Here is an 8,515-nt window from a genome sequence, read left to right on the forward strand (position 1 = left end):
TTCCAAGATGTGTGTTTCCTTCTTCTTTTTTAAGACAATTATACAATAAATATGTTATCCAGAATAAACAAGCCTTGCAGGATTCCTAATCAACAGTAGACAGATCACTCGATCTGACCTCTCCTCTCCTTCATATTAATTTTCACATACTCGATTCTAGTCTCTCTCCCCTATTCCTTTTATTTGCATTCCAAGCCCCCATTGGCTGTGTGGCTCTTCCAGTTCAACAGGCTGCCTCGTTCGGATTGGCTGCTGCCACAGGAGGCAGGGAGTCTCGGCTGGTGAAAACAGCAATAAAAGAAGCGCGTGTCTGTGTGTGTTTATGTGTGAGAGATCTCCCAACCAGATGAGCAGATGCTAGGCAACCGTGAGAACACTGACAAGCGTCGTGGATGAACTGCATGAGGTAGGCTACGCTGCAGCCAAGCGAGCAGAAACTACCTGGAAGCCCATCCTTAAACCATCAGAACCAATAAGCATAACCAGCATCTGACCAACGGAGCCAAGTGGGTCAACTCCACAACTTCTTCGAGTCGAAGAGAAGCTACAACACCTACACAGAGGTCCACTCCGAGACTCTCCGCAAGTACACGACCGGTTGTATTTGAGGGCAAAGGATCAAGAATCAGGACCTCTTCCACCGCTCACCTAGCCAGCCAGCCAGCCATGTCTCTGGCGGTGAAGGACAAGACCCGGGTGAGGCTGGTGTTCCTGGGGGCGGCCGGCGTGGGCAAGACGGCCCTGATCCGCCGCTTCCTGCAGGACACCTTCGAGGCCAAGCACCGGCGCACGGTGGAGGAGCTGCACAGCAGGGAGTACGAGGTGGGCCCTGGCGTCAAGATCACCGTGGAGATCCTGGACACTAGCGGCAGCTACTCCTTCCCGGCCATGCGCAAGCTCTCCATCCAGAGCGGCGACGCCTTCGCGCTGGTCTACGCCGTGGACGACCCCCCGTCGCTGGAGGCCGTCAAGAGCCTGCGGGACGAGATCCTGGAGGTGAAGGGCGACAAGGCGGCAGCCATCGTGGTGGTGGGCAACAAGACTGACCGCGAGGCAGAGCGTAGCGTGTCTCACAAGGAGACGTTGGCCACGGTGGAGCTGGACTGGAACCACAGCTACGTGGAGGCCTCGGCCAAGCAGAACGCCAACGTGGTGGAGGTGTACCGGGAACTGCTGCAGCAGGCGCACCTGCCCAGCCGGCTGAGCCCCGCCCTGCGGCGCCGTAGGGAGACCATCCCCAAGGACGGCAGCTTCAGACCCCCTATGAACAAGACCAACAGCTGTGTGGTGTCCTGATGGGGAAGGGAGGAGCGGGGCGTAGCGTGGGAAAGGGAATGGTGTAGCAAGTGAGGCGTGAGAGGGTTTGAGGAAGCGAGGGCTGTTGCACAGGACTGGAGAGGAGGGGAAAGACGGACTTGAACTCCATTTGGAAGTGATGAACTATCTGATCGATTGATGGAGAGAAACGAAACCGGGTGTTTCCTGACCCTCAAATGCACTTTTTGAATTAATCTTAGAAAAAAAAGGGAACAGTTGATTAAAATTAGCCAAAGATAGGAGCATATCAGGACTGTGTGCAGACCATGATGTAGATGTAGTAGATACACCGATGTGAATACGTCTTATTTTAATGTTGTTGCTGCTTATTGGGAAATAGAGTGATGATGGTCGCATCAGGATAGCTTTTCACTTTACAAATGGTATTTGCCAAGGCATTGCGACTGTTGCAAAATGAATTGTTTCCTCTTTGAAATATAGAAATTGTATTGGCTGATTGCTAACTCTATTTGTGATACCCGGATTATTGGAAATTCATGATTTTACATAACATGTTTTTGTATTTAAATCGTGTGTCATTGTTTTTATTTTATACGTTATTTTTAATTGAATTAAATGTTCTTAGTGCATAATAAACGTTTGTCTGTATTAATGAGTCTTTGGGTCCGTTTTTTACCCAATGGTGAGTAATGGTGAATGCATCACTCAAGAGCCTGAATAAACTTCTTTAAAGATTTCCCCAATAAATAGGGAATTCAATTCAAACTTAATGGTGAAAGAAATTATGAACTAAGAAAGTGTTTTCATCTGTAAGGGCAATTAACGGTGAACTCACCATTGTATTGAACTTGTTCTTCACAAGAGCATTTTCTCAGGCTTTTGCAGAAAATAACACTTGACATACTGAGTGTATTGTCTACTACAAGGAAAAAAACGTTACTATGAAGTGAAATAATTATTTTGGATTCTACTGGGTCAGAGAGAATAAAGCTAAAACAAAGATGGTAGATTTCAGTTCCACCTGAAATACATCTCTGTCAAGACTGAAGACCACCTAGTGCATAATCATTGTTAGTCCTATAGCACTATAGGGCTATATCACAGCAACTGATGACTAGCTGGGGCAGGATTTGATGCCAATTAGAATAGATATAGGATTTATTAGAGGTAGGTTTAAGCAGTCTCCAAATAAAACTAATGCACACCAATGCAAACATGACAATACAAATGTGATAAGACAGACGTGAGGTGAATATCTCTAGAAATTATTGTTCCGTTTTGACATTTGCCCCCTACAATGAAAGGTCAGGCCAGAATTAAATGACACCAAGCCAAACCATCACAATAGCACCATACGGCCACCAGATGGCGAAAAAGACAGTGATGAATAAAGGATATTGACCTTTTCCGGTCAATCCTTTCCTTCATGCCAATTTAACGGGCAGAGTAGGTGACCAGGGGCCTCATGTACAAAGCATGCTTACGCACAAAAAAGCTGCGTAAGCAACTTCTCACGCAAACGTTCGGATGTACAAAGACTGACTGAGAAAGTGCGGTTCTCCACGCAAACTAAATGCCTGGCTTACGCACATTTCTGGTGCATTTAGTCAGTTGGCGGCACATAGAGGCAATGCAGCGCAACAACAACATTAGGCCTACGCGATCACGAGTCATGAAGTAATATTGCAGTATGAGGCGAGTTCAAAGTGGATTTGAACATTGGAATGCGTGATCTTAAATGCGCTTCAATCATGCGTTATTGTTGTCGAGACGCATAATGTGACACTGTTGTTAGGCTGAACTTAATCAGACCCATAAAACTAAATTGCAATATTGGAATTAAAAGGAAGCCCCAGCAATATTATTTTTAGTGATGGCTTGTTTATTAAACGTTACATATTTTCCGGACCACGCATGACATATGATCTCTCTTCACACATTTGTTGCGAAATTCTTGACTGCAATATTATTATGTGATGTTGAGTGGAGTAAGCACAAGCCATTGTTACTTAAAATCAATCCATCAATGAACCAGTCGGCCAATTTCGAATTATGTAGGCCTACATATTATTGACACATTGGGTGTATGGATACAACCTATCGTCAGCATGCATCCAAATAAATGAGAATATAAAAGCATGCGCAAAATGTGGCAATAATCGATAGGTTGACAATGGCAGTGTTGGCCTTGTTAGAAGATGGTCGCATTCGAAATGAAGGGGTATACCGCGACAATTATGATTTTTTGGGCAAAAGTGAGCCGATCCCAAATCACAGCACCCTTTGCTCAAATAGGGAGAGCTCCCCGACTCCGCCCCGCTGCACGTCTGACCCACACTTCTCCGGTGGGCAGACACCTTTCTTTTTACGTCCACCTTGATGTCCGACCACTTTTTTTTAATGTCAGCCAGAGTTCGGCTTTCGGCCCCAACCTCGTTGACCGACTTGGCAACATTTTCCCACGCCAGTTTTTTGCTTTTGGTGCTGATTCCGGAGGAAAGAGAGCCAAACAAGATCTTATTTCTGGCCTCTACCTCCGAAATCAGCACCTCCACCTCGCATTCACTAAAGTTATTTTTTCTTCCTTTCTCCATTTTCTCCTTTCTCCTAACGAGCGCACTACTGCAGGTTTATTTATACGAATTAGCATATTAAACGAGGGAGGAGACTGGGTGGAGAGACGGGCTCGTGCACGTGCGCACAATTTCACGTTAATTGGGATGTACAAAGAGAATCTGCGTGAAATCGTGCTTACGCAAGGATTGATACATCCGGATTTATTTGTGCGCAGCAGCTTTCCAAATTTTGGCGTCCGCAAAGTTTTAGTCAGAAATCCACGCAAGTCTTAGTACATGAGGCCCCTGGTGAGTAGGTAGGCCTACACTGATACGTAATTTTAGGTTTAGATTTATTCTATGTTTAAGGTACTGTCCATCACTTTAGGTAGGTAATCTGAGGCTCTCACTCTTCACAACACTTGAATATTACATACAACATATTTGAGTAATTCTTTATGATGAACAAATGCTAAACTTAAGTCATATTATGGGATTGTGGGCGGACGGGATTATTGAGGGGGGGGGGATTGCGGACGGACGGGATTGTTGACGGGGGGTGTTTGCGGTCGGACGGGATTGTTGAGGGGGGGGGGATTGCGGACGGACGGGATTGTTGACGGGGGGTGTTTGCGGTCGGACGGGATTGTTGAGGGGGGGGGGGGGGGGTCAGATCTTTCTTTCAGTCACAGTGAAATCCGGGGAGATTTCCGGGGAGAGCAGTAGCCGGGGACAGGTTACTGAAAACGGGGACTGTCCCCGGAAAACGGGGACTGTCCCCGGAAACCGGGGACGTCTGGTCACCCTAGTTTAGACACCCACGTTTTAAGCCGTTACAAGCGCGCAGCGTTTGACCCTCGTCATTCAAAACCATGGATGATTATTTCTAATGTTGAAAATAAATGAAAAATAGGGATAATGTGGTCTTTGGTGTATACGTTTGCCTAAACCCGACGTTATTGAGCTAGTTTACTTCAGGTGTAGGCCTACGCCTTTTTTGGTAAATACATTCATGGGGTGGTCTAGTTTACCTCAGCAGTACCGGTACTTACCAATTACATCCATGGGATCCCACTGTGAGGGATTTATGGCTCAACGTCGCCCCCTAGCGTGCATCAGCTCTATGAGAAATGATCAAGGACAACCCCATCAAAATGCATGGGTTTACATTTCGTTCCGTGTAGCACGAAACAAGTCAAGACAATCGTGCTCTGGGACACGATTCAATAGATAACGCATGAGCACGAAATTGTGTGATACTGGGTTGGTCAGCGACCACATTACATTACTGTGTGTGTGTGTGTGTGTGTGTGTGTGTGTGTGTGTGTGTGTGTGTGTGTGTGTGTGTGCAAAGCGCATAGGGCATCCACTGGGCTGGGGGGGACAAAGGACAGAGCTGACAGCTGGTGGGGAATATCACACATCAGAGATGGATGTTCGCCTGCAGGGCTTGGCTCTCTGGTTGGCAGCCGTGCTGTCAGGGCCTCTGTGTGTCAACTGTTACTACGTCAACTGTCAACTGTTACTACGTCGACACGCATAGTCCACTGTTCGATGACGAGCATGCTCGTCTTTTATCATTCTGTCATTTAGCAAACGAGATGTTACTCAAAGTCGCTCGAGTTAGTATTGGATGTGTCATTAAGGCAGGGTTGCCTTAATGGGACTTTGGCTGGAGAGAGAATCTGCAAAATGTCAGCGGGCGTGCGAAGAGCGCGCGCGGCGAACATTTTTGATAACCATAACCCAAATTTCGTTTACTTAGTAGGCCTATCAACAAATTGAAGGAAGGCTTATATAAAAGCCATTGGCTGTTGTTGATGTAGGACATTCAAAATGTGTTTAGATATGTTTTAATCATGCATTTAATCATGCATTGACATGGGAACACAGCTGTATACTGATACCTGCTGCCATAGATATGTATTTAACCAAGACCTCAGAATTTATTCCCAGTCTGACCCAGAAATAAGGAATTTAACAGAAGGTAACAGTGTGTCATGGCCTTTAATTAGTTTAGTAATTTGGTTATTGGTTGATAGCCTACACTACATTAAGACACCTTGTAATTTTGTTTTGAGGAGGGCCTTTAGACCTTTAGGGTCTATATTGCGAGAATAGGTTACTTGGACTCCGCTAATTGCCAAACGTGACTTTATTTAGCCTAATGACTGATATTGAAAAGTAACAACATGGAATTAATGTTACATCAGAATTAAAATAACATGTCCTTATTAACATATTTGAAACTGTAACATAGCCTATGGATTATCTAGCCTATAGAAGCCTACTTGTTCTTTCCGTGCTTAGCTCGAAAGGCACTTGTAATATAAATAAAATATAGGCTAAGTAACACCAAACTAACAATTTGAAATCCAACAAGGTCCACACAGAGAGGCAGAGAGACAGAAGACATGAAAGGAGGGAAGAAGAGAGACTGGAAGAGTTTTTTGAAAAGGATCATGTGTAGGTGTACACCTAGAGTGTGCATATATTTCTTGATATGTAGCCCCTACGATAACCTTTCCCTCAAAATAGCCTCACCCAATCGCACCCATGAACTTCGCCATAGGCTCGGCCAATCAGTACTCGCATGTGTAGTAGGCTGAATATATTTTGATTTTTATAATAATATTGATTGATGAATAAAACGGTTTAAAAGCTATTATTTTGAGTTAAAGGTATTTATTTAATGTGTTTATTTTAGTCATAAGCCATTCTCAGTATTTCCCTATTTTTGTGTATCATTGTGACTTTTCAGTTTTCAAACAGTTTACATGATTCTATGGTTTAAAACAGTACATGATTGATCTATCATCCTGTGATTAATGTGTTTTGGTGAGCCGGCGATCAGTTGCTCGGGTCTGCACGGGGCCTGTAGGGGGCGCAGTGTGTTTGCTCTTCAGATCAACGCATGTTACGAAGAGACAGTGTCGGCTGATTGTTGATTTTGTTTAATAATCATTTCACCCCTTTTACAGGTAAATACTGATAACAGATGGCTCACGGTCGATTATATATGTGTTGGGTATAATGGGGGATGTATCGAAGTGCCTCAGCATGTTAAAATGGTCATGTTAGAGGGTTTGTTCAGTTCAAAATATGTTTGTTAAGGAACCACATGGTGGACGGCGCCATCTTTCGCAATACAGTGTGGTGTGTCGCTGCATGGCGTGTAGGCCTGGTTTACATGCGGTACTTTGTTAAGTTGATTTAATTGAGGCTACGGATATTTTCTGATTAATGTTATTTTAGAATAGTTTATGATAAAATGGAAACCGGGTTATTACAGTAGTGTTGTTGACATGATGCTGCTAAATAATTGTGAATGTATATGGAAGAATGTGAAATTGATTATTGTGAGTGTGTTATATAAAAAGATCAACGCATGTTACGAAGAGAGACACAGTGTCGGCTGATTGTTGATTTTGTTTAATAATCATTTCACCCCTTTTACAGGGGTGCTACACATGCAGTGCACTGGCGAATGAGAGGAGAGAGCGAATGAGGAGAGAGCTTGAGAGAGCGGGACTTGAGAGAGCGGAACTAGAGAGAGTTGGTGAGGAAGAACGAAGAAGATGGCGGCACTCGGCGAGGTCCCATACTGACGGAGATTTCGGTATGATAGATCAGTTGAATAACAGTTTAGCTCTTAGTTATTGCGTGTGCGACATGTTTTAATCTGAGCTACGGAACAGTTACGGCTGGAGTGGCGTGTGGAGGAGCGGAAGACTCCACGCCATCAGCGCTGAAGATTCATCCGGGGTCGTATTATTAACAAGTATAGTTCGCGTAGTGCGAGGCGACCGTCCTCGCTAGGTAGTGCAAAGTGTTGACTATTCAGTTATATTACTAGCCCGTCGCCAACGTTGGAAGCTTGTCACGCCAAAGAACGAAGAGCCAGCCAGTTCACTGCTACAGACCGGGACGTGTCTGTGGCTCCTGCTCTCTCCCTCTCCCGCCATTGATGCACGGTGCGGTGGGTGAGTAAATAGGCTACCCTGCTGCCACACATGGCTATCATTCTCAACGGACAGCAACGCACTCGTGATGGACATGTCTAATTGGTGAACGGTCGGCACACACGTAACGTGGACAATCCGAACCAAAAGGAACATTGAACCGAGAGTGGACATATCGTTATTGAGTGTTATTATGTGTATGGTGCAAAACCGTTTCTGAAGTTACAATTGACATACTTGTTACTGTTGTGTAATAGTGATAGTGTTGTTAAGCCAAACCGTGAAAGTGTTATTGAGCCACTCTGGTGAAGTGGATGTTGATGTAAGGTTTTGAACATTATATGGTGGTTACAGGTTGATAGGGAACAGGGTTGCCGCGGATCTTGAAAAGTATTAAGTCATTGAATTTAAGTTTCCATATTCAAGGCCTTAAATGTCTTAAAAAGTCTGGAATTATTGGGTGGGCGGCATTAAATTTAATCGGGGGGAGAATTAATGAGCGGGTGTATTTTGTTTAATTTCTCTTTTTGTATCTTGTATATTTGTTCAGTTTTACGTTTCATTTTACAACCTACAATGTCCGGTTGGTCAAACCGATACGCTAGAACAGTGCACAGCAAATTTGAAATCGCAAATTTAACACCTTCAGAGTTAAAATTAACACTGACCCAGTGTTTATATGGGAACCACTGTAAAAGTGTTAAATTAACACTTTTGAAA

The 8,515-nt window shown here is 44.4% G+C and overlaps 1 pseudogene across 1 annotated transcript; it reads left to right on the plus strand.

Moving 5' to 3' along the window:
* The first annotated feature begins 666 nt into the window (after positions 1 to 666).
* LOC311340733 (GTP-binding protein Rhes pseudogene) lies at positions 667 to 1,296 on the plus strand (annotated as a pseudogene). The gene has a single exon. The product of its transcript is annotated as a GTP-binding protein Rhes pseudogene (transcript).
* Positions 1,297 to 8,515: the final 7,219 nt, after the last annotated feature.

Source organism: Micromesistius poutassou (assembly GCF_964030765.1).
Source record: "Micromesistius poutassou genome assembly, chromosome: 3".
Lineage (NCBI taxonomy): Eukaryota > Metazoa > Chordata > Actinopteri > Gadiformes > Gadidae > Micromesistius > Micromesistius poutassou.